At 41.4% G+C, this 25,661-nt stretch overlaps 2 protein-coding genes across 8 annotated transcripts in view; both read right to left on the reverse strand.

Annotated features, from left to right (window-relative positions):
* The window catches only part of LOC133247237 (mpv17-like protein 2), a 33,847-nt gene extending 19,101 nt beyond the window's left edge, over window positions 1–14,746 (reverse strand). Inside the window, exon 1 of the mRNA XM_061415758.1 lies at window positions 1–14,746. This exon is cut by the window's left edge and continues 19,101 nt beyond it. The gene's annotated coding sequence lies outside the window, so the exon portion shown is untranslated.
* Window positions 1–16,862, reverse strand: part of FNDC3B (fibronectin type III domain containing 3B) — a 356,072-nt gene extending 339,210 nt beyond the window's left edge. For 3 of the 7 annotated variants that reach the window (XM_061415723.1, XM_061415747.1, XM_061415714.1), the window contains exon 1: window positions 16,773–16,862. The gene's annotated coding sequence lies outside the window, so the exon portion shown is untranslated. Of the gene's footprint in view, window positions 1–14,752; window positions 15,581–15,876; window positions 15,967–16,772 lie in introns of those variants that run through there. The other 4 variants (XM_061415732.1, XM_061415704.1, XM_061415735.1 and 1 more) reach the window with 2 other exon arrangements.
* Between the last annotated feature and the right edge of the window lie 8,799 nt (window positions 16,863–25,661).

Consider the following 25,661-nt stretch of genomic DNA (forward strand, 5'->3'; position numbering starts at 1 on the left):
CCATTAAGAAGTATGTCCAATGATTAAATGTCTGTAATCAGTGAATAAAATAATAAAATAACAGCTCTCTCTTGCTAAGCACTTGACAAAGCATCATACCGAGCTAAACAGTTCTAACAATTCCTTTCAACAGACAAAGCCACCAAAATGCTGTAGTTAACCAAACAGAGTTACACATCTGCAGAGAGCTGAAAATCTGGGGTCTCAAACTCAGGGCTCAGTTTCCAGAGCACGTGGGCTCAGTCCTCCCACTACAAATGATGATGAAAGATTTACCTTCTTACCAAAAATATTAGGTCCAAGTTAAGTGATTAGCTTCTCATGCCCCACAAATAAAAAAATTGTATGTGATACTCTGCTATTATTTACAGACAAGAACTAGAAAACTTCCAAGAAGAGTGGTTTCTCTAAAAGATGTTTCCTTTTCATCCAACCTATCTTGTGATTAAGCTTTCTAGAAAGTTATTAGTATGCTTTTCCTGAAAAAATGGCATGAAAAAGTTATTTCTTGGCCAAAATGGACATTTAACTAAAAATATAAAAATACAGCAATCTGCATTAAAAATACTTAAAAAAAAAAAAAAGGTTGTTCATTAATCTGCCAAGCAGAACATCTGACAGCAGACAAAGAACTGCCCCTCTACTGAACTCACAGATGACTCAGTGGAAATTAGAATTTGGAAAACTCATCATCCCACATAAAAGATAATAGAGACAAACTCACTCACCTTCATTGGCACTACATCCTTCTCAAACCTGGCCTACTTTCCTCTACTCCCTCCTACAATCCCTGCTTCTCACAAAAGCAAGAGAGGAAAGCCTGTAAAAATAGAACGTTAATGGCAAACACTCGGGGCCTAAAATTACTCCAAACAAAATGAAGCTAAGGGAATCTAGGGAAAATTTATTTGTACCCTCAATTTTCTCTTATTAGCCAACTACTATGCTTTAATGGGTTTGCACTCCTGAGAAAACTGAATTAAGAGAATTGGAAAGTAAAACGTAAATAGGAAATGACATTGTTTCCACAAATTTAATAAGAAAATAGAAAAATCTAAAAGACTAGGTTTTAAAATTATCAGAGTGTCCCAGGTATCATTAAAATACAGTTAAAGCTACAGGCCAGTAACCACATAGCAAGATCAGAATGTCAAAATCAAATATACCTGGAAATAATTCAACTGCATTAGTAAAGAAATTTTGCATTGAAGATGCGTGTGTGCTAAGTCGCTTCAGGCGTGTTCAACTCTTTGTAACCCTAGGGGCTACAGCCTACCAGGTTCCTCTGTCCATGGGATTCTCCAGGCAAAAATATTGGAGTAGGTTGCCATGCCCTTCTCCAGGGGATCTTCCCAATTCAGCAACTGAATCCGCATCTCTTATGTCTCCTGCACTGGCAGGGGAGTTCTTTACCACTAGCAACACCTGGGAAGTCCAAATTAAAGATATCTGTTGCTAATTAAAACCTGAATTAAGACACAAGCCTTAAAAATTATTATCCATTTCTTCTCCCTGCTCCCATAAGTCTCTTTAAAAAAAAAAAAAAAGACAGCAGGTAGACTCAGTTGGAAATGCCTGTGGGAATTAAGGTAAAGATCTATAGTTGAATACATTGGTCTAAAATTCAGGGATATAGCTAGGGGGTTGGGAATTATCAGTCTTCATTTGTGGCATAACAAAAGAACATCCATATCCAGTATTTTTATGTGCTAAGTATAAATAATGAGACATATTCACTAACAACTAAATAATTTTACAAGGGCAGCATTTTAAAAGTTGAACTTCCTTTCTAGGAGGCTCAAAGCTGATTTCATAATTTCCTTGAATATGAGCATACACATGGGCAATTTCAGCATCTTTTATCCAAAATTAATTACATATCAATAAACCTCCACTTTCAGGTGAAAAGTGGTAAAAGTGTACAAAGGGTTAGACAGGCGAGGATCCAAGCAATTTAGAACTTAAGACAACAAAGTGCCCAAATGCAAAAATGAAAACATATTCCCTTTTGTACAGTGCTTAACACTGTTTCCTCTACACCTTAAGGCATAAAATAGATGTTTTAAAATTAAGTGCTCTTACAAGTTAGTTCAATCACACATACTCCTATATATAAAACAGATAACCAATAAGAACCTACTGTAGAGCACAGGGAATCACACTCTACATTCTGTAGTAATCTATAGTGGAAAAGAATCTGAAAAAGAATAGATATATACACACATATGTATAACTGACTCACTGTGCTATATACCTGAAAGTAACACAGCATTTTAAATCAACTATATTTCAATTTAAGAAAATTTTTAAAATTTTAAAGTTAGTTAGATCCTGTAGTACTCTGTGTCATGAAGACCACCACCATCAAGCTCTGAAAGCCTGGTTACAAGGCAAAGGCTTGCTAGCCCTGAGCTGCACCGAGAGGAGGGCATGTAGGCAGGCCAGCATCAGGGAGCCCCTCTCTGGGATGGCAACAGGTCATGGACATTTTACCATTTATAGCCTCCCTCCTGGACAGAAGTTTTGAGAAACAAAGAGAAGGTTGTTCTCACAGTCCTCCCCATTCTGTGGACACACAATCCCCAGAGAAGCACAGGGCTCCTTCTGGACCCTGAGCAGCACTCTCGTGAAGGAGTAAGCAGCAGTGTTTAGGTAATACCGCCGTGGGCACTGCATCTTCATTCCTCTTCATCCACACCGCCCCACACACAAACACAGCGAGAGAAAGCAAGTCAGGTCCCACTTCAAAGCCTTGTCCTTAACTCACCTTTGGTGAACTCACTTTCTAAAGATGGAGTAGGGAGCGCAATAATTTCTAACAAAGGAAGCATTTAGGGCTGCCAGCTCCCCAGGTTTAGCCTGGGCTGTCTGGGAAAGCAGAGGGCCTCTCTGAATCCTGAGGTCACCTTTTATGCACCACGGGAGCTGCTCTTGGCATTTGCAGAGACGAGACACGTTCTAGTCAGTTCTGGGCTCATCCCACCCCTGTGGCTGCCTTCAGTGCAACCCAAACACCACAAACTATTAGCCTTAAAAGGACAGAAAGGGTTAGTATTAGGAATGCGAGGCCTTGCTTTTCCAGGTGCAGCTTATAAGTACAGGATCTTACACTATATAAATTAACTTAAATGAAAGGCACCGGGGAGAGAGAATGCAAGGTGAACAAAACGGTGTTGCCACTGAGTGAAAAGGACTCTCTCTCAGCATTTTCCACATGTCTGAGTCAGGTAAAACTTCACTACCATTTCTTAATCAGCTGCTCTAGATCATTCCCATTCACTATATTGAGTTTCTCATATATTACTTTCTATGAAGTATACTTCTATTCTCTGGTTTCTCTCATCCAAGGTTCAGTTGCTATTACAGAAAACAATCTAGGAAAATCTCCCTCTTGGGAGATGTCCAGAATATTATTATTGTTTCAAAAGTAAATTTTAGGTTTCTGGACCATCGACAGGTTGAACACATGGAAGGCATTCAACTAGTACTTAGCCTTAGCATTCAGCTACCTGGGAACACAAACAGACCCTGTTCCAAGTCTGGAGATACAAAGAAGACATTTAATGTGAACTATTAAAGCAGCAGTGTGATATAGTTGAAAAAAACTTCTGCAGTCCAGGTGATCTTTTCTACCTTTTTGAGCATATCCTTTAATCTTAGTTCACTGACATACATTTACAGCACACCAGGTATGATTGGGCTTCTGCAGTAGATAGTGAAAACAGAAAAATAGAAATCTTCTCTATCTTTCATAGTTTTATATACATGCAAGTCCCTGACACGTGGTATGTGCTCAACTATTGCTGGTCACTATTTTACATCTGGCTTGCAGTCCAAATGTTTGGATTGAGTGCACAAATGACAAGTGTCCTCGTTTCTATATTAAACCACTAAGGGTGGTTATCATTTTATCCCAAAGAACAGGACGTTAAACCCTTCTGAGGAACCCTTCAATTCTGCCCTGGGTCCTAACTAGAGTCCTCTGCTGTCCCTTCTAAGTACTCCTCCCACCTCACCTCTTTGCAGGCAACAGGTAAAAAACTTGAAAAAGATAGATTACCAATAGGGCCGAGTTCCCAAATCTGAGTTTCCCAAAGTTGTTGGATCACAAAATTCACCTGAAACACCTAATGAAGATGTCGGATCCCACCCCAGACTGAATGAATGAGGGCACACGTGCGCCTTCCGCCCCATACATTAGCCCTAGGATGCTCCGAGAGATTCTTCTCTTCTCAGGTATGCTTACCTCGCCCTGCTAGTGGCTGAGGTCAGTCTCCTCAGATTTCCATCATACACTCTTACCTTTTCTCCATGGCTTGCTGCTGCTAAGTAGCCTCAGTCGTGTCTGACTCTGTGTGACCCCACAGACGGCAGCCCACCAGGCTCCCCTGTCCATGGGATTTTCCAGGCAAGAGTACTGGAGTGAGCTCCATGGCTTAGTGTAGCACTAAATACTCTGGCCTCCAGTCTAGCAGAATCAACTCTCTCTGCTGGACCCCCAACCACTTAGCAAGACACATGTTGGGTTTTCTTTCTGCCCCCTCAGTGTCTCCGTTCTAGAGTTTCCCTATAAGAAGATCATTTTAAACTGTCACCTTTTTCCAAAAATAATGTTCTTAATTTATAATTCCCAAACTAACTCCAATAGACAAGCAAAACATACATAATTGAGGGTGGCATTTTTAGGGAATAGAAATATAAGCTATTCGTTCTATTTGTATTTTCAAAATCAATCAGTGATATGATACAAACATGGGGGGGAAATAATCCATGTTCTCTTTGGAGAACTTTGTTTCTTTAAAATAGCAATGGATGGAAGGCTAGGTTTGGACTGAAAGTGACTCATGCTTTTAATATTTTATTAGATCCCTACCATGAGAAAAAAAAATTTCAGGAAAACCGTGGAAACACAATGCCGATAATATCGCCCATGCTTCAAAAAGATCGACTTCAGCAGAGAAATAATGACTTGAGTGTCTTAGAAGAGGTACTAAGTTTAAATGGCATATTTAGCCTAGGAATTTATCCAACCATCCATCCAATGAGCACTTACTATGCACTCTCCAAAGACATTAAGGTAAATAAGTAATCATTCCTACACTCAAGTAAGGAGACAATCAGACAACACTGAAAAGGACAAGTGTTCTGAAAAGTATAGAAATAGTGCCAGAAGAAATTAAAGAAAATGATAAATTACCTAAAATCATGGCTCTGGAGTGAAGTCTTTCCATCTGGATTTTTATCTGATATTTTCAGTATTCATAACATGCACTTTATGCCGGATGTTTAAGCTTTATATCCAATCACTTAACAAAAATCCTGCACCATCATTTTATAAGTGATCTACCTAAACTCAACATCTGTATCTCAGAAGCAAAACAAAAAATCAACACTCAGAGAACAGTCACCATTATGAATAATTAATAGGTGCTAGACATAAGTTCAGATGAATAAAATACTACATACTTGCTTTCTCTCACTCTATCCCCTCTCAGTAAGTTTTAGTCTAACAAACTGAAGAATGTGTTTCCTTAAATGCTTTTCCAACACTAGTACTGAGATGACTTAGACCCTTTCTCTAAGTGGAAATCAAAGTTTTCCTCGAGTATGGAAGATGACACAATTGAAATTACAAAAAATGTTTAAAGGTTAGAAAATATGACAGGTCTAATTGTACATCCTACTCCCTGGACGACTCACAGTGAAATTCATCATAGACCACCTTTGTGTGCCTACACAGTCTGTGGATATTAATAAACTACCTGGCTCATCTAAATGTTAAAATATCTTCTTTTCTCTCTCTCCAGGGATCTCCTACTTTTAAATAGTCTCCTCTTAAATTCAAGTCAGTTAATAAAATAAGGAAACACTGACCTCCAAAAATGGCCTAGGGGAAATCACCCTTTACACTGCACTAGGCAATGGGAAGGAGGGGTAACATCTACATACCCAGCACGGAGTAGACCGAGGAGGAGCAAACAGAGGCAAGCTGAAATCATGTGGAAGAAATCTCCAATTTTGTTTTCAGTTTTTTATTGTGATAAAACATACATACCATTTGCCATTTTAACCATTTTTAATCACATGGTTCAGGGTACATGAAGGTTCAGGTACATGAAATACATTAACAATATTGAGCAACCATCACCACTGTTCATTTCCAGAACTTTTCATTATCCCAAACAGAAGCTCAGGACGGATCAAAGTATAATACCTATTCCTCTTCCCCTTGCTTCTGGTAATGTCTATTCTCCTTTTCTTCTCTATGAATTTGCCTATTTCAGGGACCTCACATAAGTAGGAACATGTAATATCTGCCCTTTTGTGTCTGGCTTATTTCACTCAGCATGTTTCCAAGGCTCAACTCTGTTGTAGCATGTATTGGAATTTCATTCCTGTTTATGGTTGAATAATATTCCACTGTATGTACAGACCACATTATGTTTATCCATTCATCTGTGAATGGACATCTGGCCTTTTTTCACCTTTTAGATATTCTAAATAATATCAGTATAAACACTGGTATACAAGTATCTGTTTGAGTCCCTGCTTTCAGTTATTTGGGGTACATACTAGGAATGGAATTGCTAGGTGATTCTATATTTAACTTTTTGAGAAACCACAAAACTATTTTCCACAGCAGCTGTACCTTTGGACATTCCCAACAGCAATATACTAGTGTTCCAATTCAACATATTCAAGTATTCTCTGATTCATTAATTCAGATTAACATTTACCTTTATTACCCTAAATTGGATTTTTTTTTCCTGGTACAAGAAAAACAGAAAAATAAGGAACAGTAATATCTAATGACTTTTAACATTTTTCTCTTAAGTGACTTAAATAATATAAAATGTGTTTTTAATTTTTTTTCAATATAAGATAAAAAGGAGCATAATACCCTAAAAGCATATTGAGGATCCTACATTTACAACCTGTACCATAAAAACTGGTCAGTCTGAACTCTAAAAAGTCAAGTATTTGAAAACCTCATGTCTGAATAAGTCGATATAAATATTTTAAAATATTTTTTAAAGAAATTTACTTTTCTTGGGGCAGTTCACAAAATACCTGGAACTAAGCTGTCCAGGAAGGCCTTGCTTTAGTAAAAGTAGAAGGGAAAGATTTATAATAAACTTACCTAAATACCACTGGCAGGCTTTCCACAACTTTGCCCAATCCCATATGGAGGAAGAGATGGGCAGTTAAAAGCAATAATGATGTTTTTAAGCCTTTAACACCTGCTCTCACCAATCTGCCATCAAGTGCTTACAGGAGGAGACAACAAGTAGCAAAACAAATAACAATAGAAAACATTCAAAGCAAATCAACAGGCATATCTGGGACTCTATTGGTGGGAGTGGGATGAGAGATGGGGAGGTGGACATTTGCTTACTGTTATGACTTATTTTGTATACAAAAATATACTTCTAACTATTCCTAGTTCATGTGACAGTACTGAAAAAATTGCCGTTTATTTCATGGCAGTCCCACACCTCTATGAAAAAGCCCAGTAGTAGAACTATTTTCAACCCATACTGCAGTTTTACATTGTTTTCAAGTAAATTGATTTTTCCAAGGTGCTTAAAGTGGTTTGTTCTCCCAATTAAGTAAATATTCCTCTTATGATCTATTTAAATTTGTTACAGTAAAACCTTTTCATATAGAGTAGTAAGCCAAACTTTATCTTAGACTTGCCTGGATAATTGCAAATTCCTAATTAGTTACATCCAGAACAATGAAGTTATTTTTAACAGAGACCCTCTCCCACCAGCTGTGGAGAAACTGACTGAGCCCCTTAAGAATAAATTAAATCGTGTTATTTCCTGGGATTTTAGAATCTTCCATTATGTCTCAAACATACTACATTTGCTCATGTATGAAGACAATTTTCCAGATAGTTATTTTAACAGAAAGCTTTTCATAATTGAACACTTTGAGTCTGTATTATATCAACTTAATTTAAACAAATTTTTCTGATTGGTTGCCTTTATAAAAAAAAGTTCATCTTCCAAAAAGTTAAAACAAGGTTTGTATCAAAAGCCTTTAATTCTTATATAAATTTAGTTTTAAACATAGCCTATAGATGCTCCAATTGTTAACATTTTTCAGATTTCAGATAGGAGCAAAGGACTAAATTGTCACATCCTGCCCTAGGAGTCTGGTGGCAAACACAGCTCCCTCTACAACATCTCAAAAATATGAGCAAAAGACCCCTGAAGTAAACAGAAAAATGTCTTGAATTTGCAAAAAAAGTCAGAACAGCATAGAATATTTCATTAAGCACCTAGTTTAGAACTCAATAACTGCCTGAGTAATAAACAAGTAAATGAAATAAAATTACATAATTATATTTTAAACTCAAACATAATCATTTAATACAAGACACATTTTAAACAGAAACTTACTAGAATGGCAAATTATGCTAGCTTTGGCTCAACACCATTAAAATCTTCTCCCTCCAACTATATGAAAACTGACAAGTAGTAGTAATATTACACAAACAAAAGATGAGAGGAGCCAGTGACTGAACCGACGGTGAGTTCTGGCAAGGACCTTTCATTAGCCAATGAAATTATAATCCAGGTGTTTTTATATCTCAACTAGGGACCAATAAAAGAGATTCAAGGATTGATACATTTTTAAATTAAGAAACTTCCCCACCTGTAATAGATGATCACTATAGTCTTAGCTTACTGGATTTATTCTTGGTGGTTTAAAAACCTCCCAACTTCCCCTCTCCTCTATGGGTTCCAACCCCTACCCCCACAAACCTCTGGTCTCCAGAGACAGATCCTTGACTCTAAACCCACACCATAAACAATCCCCCTCTGGGTAAGCTTGTGACTAGGGACCTGCTTCTCATTGGCTGTACCTTGCAAACAGTTCAAGTACGTGCGTGCTCAGTCCAACTCTTCGCAACCCCATGAACTGCAGCCCTCCAGGCTCCTCTGTCCATGGATTTCCCAGGCAAGAATATTAAAGCAGGTTACCATTTCCTTCTCCAGGGGATCTTTGCAACCCAGGGATCAAACCCGCATCTCCAGCATTAGCAGGCAGATTCTTTGCCACTGAGCCACCAAGGAAGCTCAAGTACCAACCATCAAGTCATCCTCCCAAGTGAGCCTGTACTTTGCTTCAACAGAAACCTGCCTCCGCCTAGCCAGTGACTGAAGCATTCTCTGCCTTTTAAAAAACACATTAATACTATATATACAGTATTGTGTATTTTAAGGCAAAAAAAAAGTGCTTACAAATATTTTCCTATATTCAAAGGCATTCAGTGTCAACTAAAGAATAAAGCTTTTCCTCAACTACCTAGGGGCTTCCCTGGTGGCTCAGGTGGTAAAAAATCTGCCTGCAATGTGGGAGACCTGGGTTCAGTCCCTGGGTTGGGAAGATCCTCTGGAGAAGCGAAAGGCTACCGACTCCAGGATTCTGGCCTGAAGAATTCCATGGGCTGTATAGTCCATGGGGTCACAAAGAGTCAGATACAACTGAGTGACTTTCACCTTCAATTACCCAAGTGCATTCCCAGCAGCTGCACAAGGATGAGAATTAAGGTTTACTTGAAAATAACAGGCTCACAGTTGAGCTATTTCAAATCCTTAAAAATGATGCTGTGAAAGTGCTGCACTCAATATGCCAGCAAATTTGGAAAACTCAGCAGTGGCCACAGGACTGGAAAAGGTCAGTTTTCATTCCAATCCCAAAGAATGTTCAAAGTACCGCATAACTGCACTCATCTCACACGCTAACAAAGTAATGCTCAAAATTCTCCAAGCCAGGCTTCAATAGTATGTGAACCGTGAACTTTCAGATGTTCAAGTTGGATTTAGAAAAGTCAGAGGAACCAGAGATCAAATTGCCAACATCCGCTAGACCATAGAAAAAGCAAGAGAGTTCCAGAAAAAAATCTACTTCTGCTTTATTCACTATGCCAAAGCCTTTGTGTGGATCACAATAAACTGTGGAAAATTCTTTAAAACATGGGAATATCAGACCACCTGACCTGCTTCCTGAGAAATCTGTATGCAGGTCAAGAAGAAACAGTTAGAACTGGATATGAACAACAGACTGGTTCCAAATTGGGAAAGGAGTACGTGAAGGCTGTATATTGTCACCCTACTTATTTAGCTTATATGCAAGTACATCATGGAGAAACGCTGGGCTGGATGAAGCACAAGCTGGAATCAAGACTGCCGGGAGAAACATTAATAACCTTAGATATGCAGGTGACACCACCCTTATGGCAGAAAGTGAAGAGGAACTAAAGAGCCTCTTGATGAAAGTGAAAGAGGAGAGTGAAAAAGCTGGCTTAAAGCTCAACATTCAAAAAACGAAGATCATGGTATCCAGTCCCATCACTTCATGGCAAATAGATGGAAAAACAATGGAAACAGTAGAAAACTTTATTTCTTTGGGCTCCAAAATCACTGCAGATAGTGACTGCAGCCATGAAATTAAAAGACACTTGCTCCTTGGAAGAAAAGCTATAACCAACCTAGACAGCATATTAAAAAGCAGAGACATTGCTTTGCCAACAAAGGTCCATCTAGTCAAACCTATGGTTTTTCCAGTAGTCACGTATGGATGTGAGAGTTGGACTATAAAGAAAGCTGAGTGCTGAAGAACTGATGCTTTCGAACTGTGGTGTTGGAGAAGACTCTTGAGGTCCCTTGGACTGCAAGGAGATCCAACCAGTCCATCGTAAAGGAAATCATTCCTGAATACTCATTGGAAGGACTGATGCTGAAGCTGAAACTCCAATACTTTGGCCACCTGATGAAAAGAACTGACTCACTGGAAAAGACCCTGATGCTGGGAAAGATTGAAGGTGGGAGGAGAAGGGGATGACAGAGGATGAGATAGTTGGATGGCATCACCAACTCAGTGGACATGAGTTTGAGTAAGCTCCAGGAGTTAGTGATGGACAGGGAAGCCTGGCGTGCTGCAGTCCATGGGGTCTCAAAGAGTCAGACACAACTGAATGACTAAACTGAACTGAATGTCTTACCACTCTCATTGAATGTATTAACCTCATTAAAGTGAAGAAGAGGCATTGTGATTTCCAAAGTGAAAACACAGTAGGTTGCAAATATTTCCCTATACAGAAAATGATTTCTCCCCCCATTCTCAGCTATAACTGGGCTTCCCTGGTGGCTCAAATGGTAAAGAATTTGCCTGCAATGCAAGAGACCCAGGTTCAATTCCTGAGTCGGGAAGATCCCCTGGAGAAGGGAATGGCAACCCACTCCAGTATCCTCCATCCTATTCCCCAAACTTCACCCCACCAAGAACCTGTTCTGGGGCTTCTCAGGTGGCACTAGTGGTAACGAATCTGCCTGCATTGCAGGATTCCATCCCTATGTAGAGAAGGTCCCCTGGAGGAGGAAATGGCAACCCACTCCAGTATTCTTGTCTGGAGAATCCCATGGACAAAGGAGCCTGGCAGACGACAGTCCATGGGGTCACAAAGAGTCAGAAGAGACTGAGCATACACTCGACATGCAGCTATAATTACTGAAAGCTCAAATAATAGACTTACTAAGATACCACACGGAGAAGGCAATGACACCCCACTCCAGTACTCTTGCCTGGAAAATCCCATGGAAGGAGGAGCCTAGTAGGCTGCAGTCCATGGGGTCACTAAGAGTCGGACACGACTGAGCGACTTCCCTTTCACTTTTCACTTTCATGCATTGGAGAAGGAAATGGCAACCCACTCCAGTGTTCTTGCCTGGAGAATCCCAGGGACGGGGGAGCCTGGTGGGCTGCCGTCTCTGGGGTCAGACAGAGTCAGACATGACTGAAGCGACTTAGCAGCAGCAGCAGCAAGATACCATACAGGGACTGAACCCCATGCCTCTATCATTCAATTTTGGAAATTCCTCTAGGAGACTGTCGTTCTTCCCCTCCACCTTAAGAATGATTCTGAATCAAGCTGACTGTCTTGTCCACTTCAGCAGTGCCAACCAGCTATGGACCACATGTAAGGAAATACAACTTTTGAGAGGTCACAAATCAACTACGGCATTAGGAATATGGAGAAAATAAAATTTCAATCTTTAGATCACAAATAAAAAAAATGAATCATTTTTCAAAGTGTCCAAACACGATTTGGAGGTCTCTGAAAACATGCAAACTAATTCCCTAAGAACAACTCAGTTTTTAAACTTTGCAATGTAATAAACTATGGAGTTTGTGCAAGGCTTTGCTAAACACTGTTCAATACACTGACTCATATTAACCCCTTGTGACAACCACTTGAAAAATGGTACAGGTAAGATGTTTTCTCCTTATACTAAAATGAAGAAACAGACTAACAGAGTTTCAGAAATCTATCAAGGACACACAGCTAAGAAGTAAATTAAGTCCCTGACAGACTATTCTGATTTCAAACTGATACTCAGATGTGGCCCTCACTAGGGGATATAAGATTTGGGAGGCCCATGAGATCTCTAATCTTTGCCTATCATTTCAATATCTTTTAAATTATGTCTCATTTGTATTAAGCACCTTGATGTCCAAAATATGGAACTATGCATCCTGAGTTAAATCATGTTTCCAGTATTTGTCACGATCACAAGAACACCATAATCCTATTTATAACATGATTCTTATGTTGGTTCTTTGACAATAACTATGATCCCAATAGTCAGGAAAGGGTATAGAAAGGTTTTTCAGCTATCTGAATGGTCTAATTAACTGATGCCTCACCTTTAGTTGAATTTACAATTTTCAGAGATGGAGGCCACACAATTCACACAACACTAAAATAATATAGAACAATTTAAAGCTGACTTACTAGTGTCTTTCAGAATCACATTAATACTCTAGGGTCAGGATTATGAACTGCAATTATCCCTGAGCAATACAATAACTATGAAAGATAGAGCAGCTTCAGATACATTTATAACGAATCTAGAAGTTACTGTTTTTAAAATTCTAATAAAAGATTATTTTGTCATCTGTCTTTTCCTGAAAGCAGTAGGCAAAAAAAAAAAAAAAAAAAAAGGGAAGAAAAAGGTATTGGGTTATTGGATATTTATGGATGAAATCCAGATAAATGAATGCTTATTTTAACATGAGTTGGAATTTTCACTTTCATATATTAATAAAATAAGAAAGTTGTTGAAATTCCTTCTACCAAATAAATTCTAAAATGCAAAAGATTTAAATTAAATCCACTTATCAGAAAACTATTTGACCATATGCCACCAAGAGAATCTTCCTTTGGTAGTAAAGCAATGATTTTAATTCTTCAGGTTAATCATGCAGCTAGATGAGGAAAGTGAACGCTGATTTGGTTATATTATTTACCTGAATGAACACATTTGAAAAAAATCACCCAATGAACAGGTAAATGAATACTGGGAGTAGTTTTTTTCAACTTATTAGTGATTTTTTCATACCATTCCCTACTTATACTCCTTTATTATACTGAAAATAACCAACAATTCCTATAAGCAGTTATTTCAATCAAACAGAAAATGTCATTTAAAGTTTTTGTCTATCAGTTTTTACTATGACAGGCAAGTATTTTTAAAACAATTATTTGCTTGTTTTTGAGCTACAGGTAATCTGGTATTTGAATTCCACTTAACAACTAAATCTAAGCATCTTCTGGTGGTATGGAAGAAAGAAAACTGAACTAGGCAATCTTAAAAAGGAATGGGATCCAGTTAAACATAAATAGATTTGAGAGAAAGTTCCTCTTTACAGTCCCCAAAATCGGGGTACCTAACCACTAGCCACAAGTAGCAGTTTAAAATAATTAAAAGTAAATACAATTTAAAATGTAGTTCTTCTACGAACAGGCCACATTTTAAATGGTACAACAGTTACACGTGCCTGGTGACTGCCATACTGGACAGCAGAGATATAAAACCAATTTCATCACCAAAGAAAATTCTATGTGATCTTGTGCAAGTTGCTAAATTTCTATGAACCTCAATGCCTTGTCTATAAAATGTCCTTAACATCACCTAAATTGAAAGACTATTAGAATTTTAATGAGATGTTAAAAAAAAAAAAAAACCCACCACTATATGCAGTACTTAGTACACATTAGATATCCAAAAGAGTAATTATTAATCTAGTATTGCATTTTAATCTAAAATCACAAACACGGAACAAGTCATTCCCCCTCACTGGGCCTCATTTTCCTAAAACTGAAAAGTTGGGAGGTTCTTCAGGTTTTCAGTTCTAAGGACACTATCAAATGTTGCCACTTTAAATGAAATGTTAGGCAAAACTCCTACTGAGTAAACTACTACCTAGGCTCCTAGAACCAGCTTCCTAACTGATCCCAACCATTCCTCCAGAAACCTCAGAAGACTGACTCTCCAATATAGCCCATGGTCTGACGTGAGCTATTTATAAAGTCTGTCTTAAAAGGTTACTGGAATATCTTTCTGAAATTGTACATACTGTAATTAGAAGCTACAACCTCCTATTCCATGATGATATCTTACAGTTTTAAGATCTCTTTTAAAATGAACACTATCTTTATGTAGAATTCTTTTCTCTTAGGAGCATATAAACCAAAACATTTTAAAAGCGCCTAGGAGTTTAAGTACCATTTTTTAGTGACTTTTTCTTTCTACCAAGTATGCCTCATTCTTGGCCAGCTTGTGTGTGACCCTCTCGTGTCTAAACAAAGTGAGAATTTCCGTATGGTGGAGGGAGGCGAGTGACCTTACAGGTGAGGTTCCTTTGCAGGACCAGAAAGCAAGCCCAAAGACTTTACCGTCATTAACAGCCGCTCCCGGAGAGCCAGGAAATTTACAAAACGCCGGTTCCACAGAGGCCGCTTCCAACCAGGGGAAACCACTGGCCCCCATACAAGGCACAAAACCAGGGCTACAGGCTGCTCTTGGCGTGGCTGCACGGGCTCTTCCCCCGGGCGTAGTCCCGGCCCCGTGTCACAGCTCTAACTTGAGAGTAAAGAGCAGCTCAGGCAGTAGAACAGAGCATTTTTGCCAGAGGCCAGAAGCCTCAAAAAAAAAAAAAAAAAAAAAGTGTTATTCCAGAGCAGATTCCTTTTCTTCCGGGTCTGTCTGCTCCCTCTGACTCTTTGCCCACAACCACCGTGCCTCCCCTTTCCCAATGCCCCACCTCTCTCCACATTAAAAAAAAGAAGAAAAAAAAAAGGTGGCGTATTCCCTCTTCCTTAGCTTTCCCTACGAGAGCCTGGAAACTGGAGGAAATTCAAATCAAATTAACTGCACATCAAAAAATAAACAGACAAGCAATCAAGGGGGGTGCCCACCCAACAAAAGACCTCGCCCGTTCCAAAATATGATTAAGCCTGGGTGGAAGAGGGGGAGGGAGACTAGAAACCAACAAGGATGGAGAGATCAACGTATGAATCTGCGGCCCCGGCGTCGGCCCACTGCGGCCAAATTCCAAATCTTGTTTCAAGAACGTGCTGGACTGATGAGAAAAAAATTAAAAGTTTTAACTTTTAAGGCAGTCCACAAACGGTACTGTCTAGATAAAATGCCATCGCTTCCCTTAGTCAAAGATAGAAGGGTGGGAGTTGAGATTCGAAAAGCTCCAACTCCAACCGCGCACTCCTGGAAGCCTCCCCGCCAACGGCGCCGCCGGGCGGCCCTGCCCCGTCTCCGGGGACATCAGGCCCGGGTGCTCGGGCTCTTACGGGGCGCGGGGACCGGACCTTTGGGAAAGTTCGCGGGCACAGCCCGAGGCCCCACTTTCCGCCCGGAGTGACAAGCCCTTCCCACGCCGGCCGGCCCCCGCCCAGCCGCGGGCACCAGACGGTCCGCGCGGCCCCTCCCGGCCGCCTCGGGGCGCGGATTCCGCCCGCCCGCCCCACCCCGGCCCGGGAGCCCCTCGGGGTGACCGACTGACCGGAGCTACGCTGGCCCACACACCGGGTCGCCCGCTCCTTCCCGCCGCGCCCCACTCCCCCGCCCGAGCTTCCAGCCGCCAGGCTCGCCGAGTCCGGCCGCTGCCGCCGGTTACCGCCCCCAGCCCGGGGGGAGCCCGGGGGGCAGGACGGGGAGGGAGGACGTGGCGCGCACTGAGGTGGCCAGCGGCGAGGCGGGGAGTGTCCCTGAGAGGCCTGGCCTGGGCGGGGGGCCGGCTCGGGCTCGGGACCCTCCCCGCGAGCATCCCCGGGTCGGAGGTCCCGGCCCGCCCCCGCCTGGCGCGGAGAGGCGGCCCGACTTCAGCCCCACTTCGCACACCCGCCCTCCTCCCTCCACCATATGGAAATCTACAGCCTCAGAAAGTGACACGTCGAAGATTCCTCGGCCTCTCCGCCCGCCCTCCCCCTCCTGGGCAGCGTTCCTGCCGCGGAGATTCCGGGAGGGGGAGCGGATTCCTCGGACAAAATCTGCTGGGAAGGCTAGGGAGGGCGAGGGGGGAGGGAGAGCCCGGGAACCACTGCCCAGATTTTTTTTTCCCCATCAAGAAAGAATCTACCCGTTTCTTTCCCTCCTCCAAACCTTGGCCAGCTGTGTGGATGAGCGGGGGCCCGGAGACCAGTAAGACGCGGCCCCAAAGCGCAGGCCGGCACCCCCCACACCGGGCCCCCTGTTCCCGGGGTGCCCAGATCAGCGCAGGGCGCCCCAGCACTCTGGCGGCAAGTTTTCCTCGGGAAGCCCGGCGCTCCCGAAGCGCTCCGGGACAGGCACGCACTTTGGCAGACTCTGCGTCCGGACGGGGCTTTCCAGCGCGCCGAGAGCGGCGGCAGAGACTTGGGATCCCGGTCCCCTCCAGACTCCCGCTCCTGCATCCCTTACCTTCCCTGGGGCTGAAACGCGGGGCTCCGGGCGCGCCACACACCGGGTCTCCCACGCCTCCCCAGCCGACAGCCCCGAGAATCCCTGCCGCCCCTTCGCTGCTCCCGCCGCCGCCGCCGCCGTCCCCACCGCCGATCTCCTCCTCCTCCGGCCGCCGCCGCCGCTCAAATAACTACCAGGAGGGTTAGATGGGGGATTCCGCCATGTCAATGATGTCGGGACCACATGGGGATTTGGGGCCCGCCCACTGCCGTAATCTGCAGAGTATAACCGCCTCCACAAGCCCCGATTCGCAGGAACTGTGGGATCCTCCGTTTCGCTCTAGTCCTGCATAACTATCCAGAAACTCCTTTTAGTTCAGCTAGACTTTAAAGAAGTCTGAGGCTTAAGGGAACTAGCAACTCCTGAAAGGCGAGGAGTTCATGTTCTGCCAAGATCGCCAACACCGGTATAAATGCGGGGTTTGCTGTGTAATTATCAGAGTTAAGAATAAGACATTTTTTCATTTGCACATATATGGACTGTGAAGAAAGCTGAGCGCCGAAGAATTGATGCTTTTGAACTGTGGTGTTGGAGAAGACTCTTGAGAGTCCCTTGGACTGCAAGGAGATCCAGCCAGTCCATTCTAAAGAAGATCAGTCCTGGATGTTCTTTGGAAGGAATGATGCTAAAGCTGAAATTCCAGTACTATGGTCACCTCATGCGAAGAGTTGACTCATTGGAAAAGACTCTGATGGTGGGAGGGATTGGGGGCAGGAGGAGAAGGGAACGGCAGAGGATGAGATGGCTGGATGGCATCACCGACTCGATGGACGTGAGTTTGAATGAACTCCGAGCGTTGGTGATGTACAGGGAGGCCTGGCATGCTGCGGTTCATGGGGTCGTAAAGAGTCGGACACGACTGAGCGACTGAACTGAACTTTTTTAAAATCCCCACAACCTTGTGAGCTGTTCTGTCACCTCCTTTCTCTATTTCCCTCAGCAGTTTGTTCATACCATTCACATAGCATTAAGAGATTTTATTATATTAATACCAAAGTTACAGTGTATGTTTCCCCTTTTCGGTGCCCAATATGCGCTCCTAAGAGCAGAGACTGTTCCTTACTCCTGTCTGTATTTCTGTATCAAACAGAGTATAATGCATAAGGCACAGTAGGACTCATTAGGTAACTGCTGTGTTTATACTCGGAGAAGGCAACGACACCCCACTCCAGTACTGTTGCCTGGAAAATCCCATGGGTGGAGGAGCCTGGTAGGCTGCAGTCTATGGTGTTGCTAAGAGTCGGACACGACTGAGCGACTTCCCTTTCACTTTTCACTTTCATGCATTGGAGAAGGAAATGGCAACCCACTCCAGTGTTCTTGCCTGGAGAATCCCCGGGACGGGTGGGCTGCCGTCTATGGGGTCGCACAGAGTCGAACACAACTGAAGCGACTTAGCAGCAGCAGCAGCAGCAGTGTTTATACTAATTAAGCCAAATGTAATGTATCCTGTTGTATAGACTCAAAATGGTAAACTGACTGCATCCCATGTCACCCCTCAAATTATCCAGGCAGACAAGTAAGTAGAAGTCATCCCAAAGAGGCCAGTCTCTCTTTTAGCTTCCCAGGTGTTCTAAATAATTACAGTTAACCTCAGTTATCAGAGAAGGTAATGGCACCCCACTCCAGTACTCTTGCCTGGAAAATCCCATGGACGGAGGAGCCTGGTGGGCTGCAGTCCATGGGGTCGCTGGGAGTCGGATACGACTGAGCGACTTCACTTCCACTTTTCACTTTCATGCATTGGAGAAGGAAATGGCAACCCACTCCAGTGTTCTTGCCTGGAGAATCCCAGGGATGGGGGAGCCTGATGGGCTGCCGTCTATGGGGTCGCACAGAGTCGGACACGACTGAAGCGACTTAGCAGCAGCAGTAGCAGCAGCAGCAGTTATTAGGCTACATTGTTATATACGCTGACTCATTGGAAAAGACCCTGATGCTGGGAAAGATTGAGGGCAGGAGGAGGAGACGGCAGAGGATGAGATGGTTGGATGGCATCACCGACTCAGTGGACATGGGTTTGAGTGAACTCCGGGAGTTGGTGATGGACAGGGAGGCCTGGCGTGCTGCGGTTCATGGGGATTGAAAAGAGTCGGACACGACTGAGCGACTGAACTGAACTGATTAGGCTACAAAGCAGGACGAGGTAGCAACCAGATGCAACATACTACTTTCATTGATCTAAAAAATACATAAAAACCATTTGTCAGATAAAGTTATTGTACATAGTACTGTATTAAAGCCTGAAGAACATAAAAGAATACTGAGAAATAGCTCCTTTTCTCATGAAATTTGCGGTTCTTTTTGCAGATGAGAGGAGTAATGATGAGTCTATGCATTGGGGCCCTCGGCCCTGATTGACTTCTTTTCCCAAATACTCCCAAAGGGTGTCTTGAAGCCATCTTTCTAGACAAAGTTCCAATCCTAGGTCATAGTCCTGTATTGGAAGGGAAAAAAGAAAAAGCAGAGATTCCCCAGCTCCTGCCTCAGCTTCTCTGGCTTGCCCCTGAGCCATGGCCTCCGGCCCCGCTGAACTCTCCTGACGTCCAAGCACCACTGCCACTCCACACCTGCCTTCACTCTGTCTGGAGCATACTTCTATCTTTCCCCTATCTGAAGAGCGTTTCTTCATCTCTGATCACTCCGTCCCTCCCTTCCCGTAGTCTCACAGCTGTTTTCCCCACAATCTCATAATCCTTTTCAGTTCTTCTCACATTGCTCTGAAGTTACTGTATATCTCTTCCACTTGACTGGTCTTGTTCATTTTTGTATCCCCACCATTAACCTAGCATGGAGCTTTGAATACAATACCCCCCTTATAAATGTTTGTTGAATAAATTAATTTTAAAGGATATGGAAGAATCTGAATGACTAGATAAATGGCCAAACTTCAGAGGGTGGAAGTTTGAATCTAAGTGTAGAAAGACAGGCTTGGCAAAGGAGGTAAAAGCAAGCAAGAGAAATTAAGATAATAGAATTATTTCTCCTAGTTTCTACCACTAGATTGAATGTGTTCTGATTAAGAAGAATCAATGACACAAAATGCCTTAAAATTTTAAATGCATTTTCATATATATAATCTCAGTGTTTCATTTGTCTTCTTATCCTAACGCCTAACATCAGTTTTGGCACAGAATAGAAAGCCAGTCAGTGTTTGCAAAATGAGAGGAAGTATGGTGTAGGGGAAAAAGCATGGAAATTATAATTAGACAAAAGCCAGTGACGTTAGTCAAGCTTTTAAAGTTCTCTACTCCTGGGTCGGTTACTTATTAACTAGTGATATTGTCTTCCTGCTAAGGGTGTAAGGAATAAAAACCTCTAGCACCTGATACTCAATATATAAATATTTCTTCCTCCCCTTGAATGAATGAATGAAGATGCCTTTACTACAGGGAAATTTTTGAGAGGGCTCCCAACTACATGTTGAAGGATTTAAATTTAGTACAATGAGAAATCACTGTAGGATTATAAAGGCATGAAGTGACTGAAGGAGGTTTCAAAGTTGATTATTCTGGCAGTAGGATGTAGAATATGGTTCATATCATAGAGGTATGCCCTGAACCTATGTGGGAGATATGAAGTCTTAGCCCAGAGAGGTAGTTCTGCAAATGGGAAGGAGGATCTCAACTTAAGGCAATGAGTATTACCGTCTGGTGTTGACAACCCAAGTCATCTGCCACCGTAGGTCTAAAGTTACAGAACTACAGTCATAACTTTGCTCCAAAAGCAACTTAGGACTTGCTCTAGTACAAAAATTAATATCCAAATGAGATGCCTAGAAGTTAAGGCCTATATATAACAAAATATACAGACTTAAAAACCCTTCCATCACCCATTGTAATGTGGGTTGAGTTGTATTTTAAAATTTAAAGAAAACGTTCAAAGTCAAACTTCCTGATCTTAGATAACTTACTTTATAACAAAAGAAATGCAACTTTAATATATTTGAAACTAGCATTGAAAAGGTCTCAAGCCGTTAAGCCTGTAATACTTCTCAGCCTAAGATTTCTAAATTCACTAGCTGATCACGTTAGCTGCTGCTGCTGCTAAGTCACATCAGTCGTGTCCGACTCTGTGCGACCCCATAGACAGCAGCCCACCAGGCTCTGCCGTCCCTGGGATTCTCCAGGCAAGAACACTGGAGTGGGTTGCCATTTCCTTCTCCAATGCATGAAAGTGAAAAGTGAAAGTGAAGTCACTCAGTCATGTCCGACTCTTAGCGACCCCATGGACTGCAGCCCACCAGGCTCCTCCGTCCATGGGATTTTCCAGGCAAGAGTGCTGGAGTGGGTCGCCAGTGCCTTCTCCGATCACATTAGCTAGTAATACCTAATATCCAGAAGACCCACGCAGGTTCTCAGTCTTCACATCCTACCTCAGCCTGCAGCTAGGGTTGCTAGATTCTCATAGGCAAGCTCAGTCTTGTCTCTTATCTTGAAACACAATCTTGACCTTAGAGGGTACTAACTCTTTGCATCTACCTTTTGCTCTAATATTCTGAGCCAGATCTGATGCCAGCTGTAATACAAATATTGATGAAGAGCCAATTAATCCAGTTTTAAAGACTTAGGAATTCACTGGAGTATGAACTAGACTAAAGGATATCTGGCTCAGTCAATAATAAAATCTAAGAGCAATGTTGCAACTTGACATTTCTCCAGAACAGTTTTACCAGTCAGCCTGTAGTCTCACCTTCCTTACTATTGTTCATTGCAAGACAAGGGAAAATTGTAGCCCTGTGTGTGAGTGTGTGTGTGTTTGTGTGTGTGTATTAGAAATAATTTCAAACAAGAAGATCTGATCCACAGTTATCAGAACTATTCAGGTAGAAGGTAAATAGCTGTCAGGGCTCATAAAATCACAGGGTTGACGGCGAGCTAAAGATTTTTGGCCTGCTAGCTCCCAAAGCAGAATCTTTGCTCCATATCAATGACAGCTTAGCACCCAACCTCAGACTGGGCACCACCAGGAAAAGGAAAAAATGCTTCTTGCCAGGACAGCCCTTTATCAACAACTCTAGACCTAAACCAAGTCTTCAGAAACCTGCCTCCTTAAAATTTGCCCACACTGATCCTTTTTCTGCCCTCTGGAGGCAGGTAAAGTAACAACAGTCACCTTCCACATGACTTCCCTGTCAATGAATTGACTACACCTGTCACACCTGTTCTCTTTTCCTGGATAAACTTGCTGAACTCTTCATCTCATCCACATAGCTTCCAGATCTCTCTTCATCCTTTTCTTCCACCACGTCTAGTTACCTACTTGTTCAACAGCTCTGAAACCTGCATATTCAGATTCTATCTGCAGTATTTCAAGTATGATCAGCACATAGTCACAAAGTGGTACCCCTTCTGGCTTTAATTTAGACAAAATGCTTGTATCATTACAGCTTAATATTGTGTTAATTTTCTTAGCAGACTTTTTGTTTTGTTAACTTGTTCTTTCTTCTTCCATAAAAAGTTGTAATCCTGGGCATACATCAGGAATACAGCTGACTTTAATTGATTTGAATTAATGTTAAGTTGTTGAATATTTATTAAATTTCTTTTTTAAGTTTCATTATTATGTTCCAGCCTATCTAGTACTTCCTGGACATTGAGTCTATCATCAAAAAACCTTTCCCAGCTTTGCCACATTAAATAAGTATGACAAGCATGATTTCTATGTTCCCATTCAAGTCACTAAAAAAAGCACAAAAAAGGCCAAGAACTACTAGTAATTTTTCTCAGACTGGGGGAAAAAAAAAGCTATAAATCTGTCCATCACACTGACTCACTCTGAACTCCACACAACAGGGGAGCCAGTTGAGTCTAACTTCCTTCATAGTCATTGTTATCACTCTTGCTCACACTCACACCTGATTTATTCCTATGATCACTTTTTCTTCCTAAGATGTCAAGACTTCAGTATGGCACACAGGTCTCTTCACACCAGGTGTGCTAAATATTATCTTCCTCAAACAAATTCAAAGTTTGGCCTGGATAGAAATACATGTAGATATATTTGTCCTTCACGGAGAAATGAAGCAAAGAAGTATCTTTAGCTCAGGCTGCATGCCTCAGATACAAACCATTGTAGTCAAGGAAAGATCCTGAGATTTGACCAGAAAGCAATGAGGTGGAAAAAGAAAACGTACTGCAGAGCCTGCTGGGCCCATTCTGTCTGTGAAGAGCTGGATATCATATTTGAAATTGTTTCTTGTCTTTTGTGTATTTACTGTAATATTTCTTTTATTAATAGTTATTAGAAGCATATTTATTGGTATTTCACATATAATCTGTGTGCCTCAGAACTCAGGGTAACTCAGGGGGTAAATCACATATGGTATTCATTAATACCCTTTTTCTGACTCTGACTGCCACAATTATTGCAGGACGTCTCACTACCCTCATACTCTTCCTGGTTCTTTCTAGAAGTTTCATGTGAGTTTACGAGCACATTTTTTCAGCTTTCTTCAGTAACTTATTAACCCAGCCAGAGCAGCTAATATGGCATGTCCCACGGTACTGAGCCTTCTGCTGTGGGTGAAACCTGAAGAGCTTACCCGATGAGGCCAGCACCACCCTGGGATAGGGCTTCCCTGGTGGCTCAGACGGTAAAAGAATCTCCCCGTAATGCAGGAGACCCAGTTTGACCCCTGGGTTGGGAAGATCCCCTGGAGTAGGAAATGGCAACCCACTCCAGTATTCTTGACTGGAGAACTCCACAGACAGAACAGCCTGATGGGCTGTGTCCATGGGGTCACAAAGAGTCAGAACATGACTGAGCAGCTAACACTTCACTTCACCCTGGGATAGACTCAATTCTCTTTCTCTCTCTGGACAATGTATATAATTAACACACAACACTGTTTAAGTTTAAGGTGTATAGCATAATTATTTGATTTATAAACATCACGTAGTGATTATCAGCACAAGTTTAGTGACCATCTGTTATCTCATATACAGAATTACAGAAATAAAAATGAAATTTGTCTTGTGTTGAGAATTCTTAGGATTTGGTCTCCACAACTTTCATATACAACATTTCATATACATATAGATTTCATATATTTATCATGTTGTACATTACATCTCTAGTATTTATTTATCTCACAACTGCAAGTTTTTGACTGCCTTCATCCAATTCCCCTTCCTGCCTCTGGTAACCACGAGTCTGATCTTGTTTTCTATGAGTTAGCTTGTTTGTTTTTAAAATATAATTGACTTAAAATATAGATGACCTATAGTTCTTACTACACAACATAGTAATTCAACATTTCTATATGTTTCAAAGTGATCACTAGGATAAGTCTAGTTATAATATATCACTAAAAAAGATATTACATAGTTATTGACTATATTCCCCACATTGTACATTTCATACCTGTGATTCATTCATTTTGCGACTGGAAATTTGTAAAGCTTAATCTCCCTCACCTATTTCTTTGCTCCCCCTGCACCTCTTTCCTCTGACAAACACTTATTTGTTCTCTGAATCTATAACCGTTTATATTTTGTTATGTTTGTTTATTTGGGGATTTTTTTAGATTTCACATATAATGAAATCACACAGCATATATCTTTCACTGTCTGATTTATTACACTTAGCATAATACCCTCAAGTTCCATCCTTGTCAAAAATGGCAGAATTTCATTCCTTCTCATGACAATAATATTCCATTATATATATTAATGTATTGTTGTAAACAATGCTGCAAAGAATATGTGAGTACAAATCTCTTGTACAAATATCAAGAAATTTTGATCTTTCCTTCGCTCAGCCGTATCTGACTCTTTGCGACCTCATGGATAGTACCCTACGAGGCTCCGCCGTCCATGGGATTTTCCAGGCAAGAATACTGGAGTGGGCTGCCATTTCCTTCTCCAGGGGATCTTCCCAACCCAGGGATCAAACCTGGGTCTCCTGCATTGCAGACAGACGCTTTACTATCTGAGCCACCAGGGAAGCCATATTAATATATTGTTGTTAACAATACTGCGAAGAATATGTGAGTACAAATATCTCTTCAAGATTCTAACTTCATTTTTTTCCAGGATATATAGCCAAAAGTGGGATTGCTGGATCATATGGTAGCTCTATTTTTAATATTTTGAGGAACCGCCATACTGTGTTCCATAGTGGCAGTGCCAATTTACATTCCCACTAATGGTGTTGAAAATTCCCTTTTCTCCACATACTCACCAACACTGTTTTCTGTTGCTTTCTGATAATAGCCATTCTAACAGATGTGAGAGGGTAATAGCTCATTATGGTTTTGACTGGCATTAATTCTTTTTTTAATGTTTGGTAGAATTCATCAGGGAAACCATATAACCCTGGTTTTTTTGTGGTGGTTGTTCTTGGGAGATTTTGTTGATTCAGTCAATTTCTTTACTCTTTATTGGTCTGTTCAGATTTTCTATTTCTTCATGATTCAGTAAGTGTATGTTTCTAGGAATTTATTCATTTCTTCTATGTTATCCAATTTGTTAGTATATAAATGTTCATAGTAGTTATTTCTGCACTATCAGTGGTAATGTCTCCTCCTTCATTTCTGATTTTATTCATTTGAGTCTTCTCTTTCATCTTTTATTTGTTAGCTTAGCTAAGGATTTGTTTATTTTATTTTTTTCAAATGACCAGCTCAGTGTTATTGATCTTTTCTATTGCTTTTCTTGTCTCTAATTCACTTACTGAATTAACCAAAATTTTCCTTTGGTTTTTAAGTAAACATAAAAGACACACGTTTACTTTTTACCAAGAACTTTATGAAACAACATATTCACCATTTTGTTCCACCACCTTCTGCTGTTTTTCAGACAACTTCATAATTCCATCCTCCCAAAACTTTTTATCTTTTTTGAG

This window comes from Bos javanicus, chromosome 1, assembly GCF_032452875.1.
Source record: "Bos javanicus breed banteng chromosome 1, ARS-OSU_banteng_1.0, whole genome shotgun sequence".
Lineage (NCBI taxonomy): Eukaryota > Metazoa > Chordata > Mammalia > Artiodactyla > Bovidae > Bos > Bos javanicus.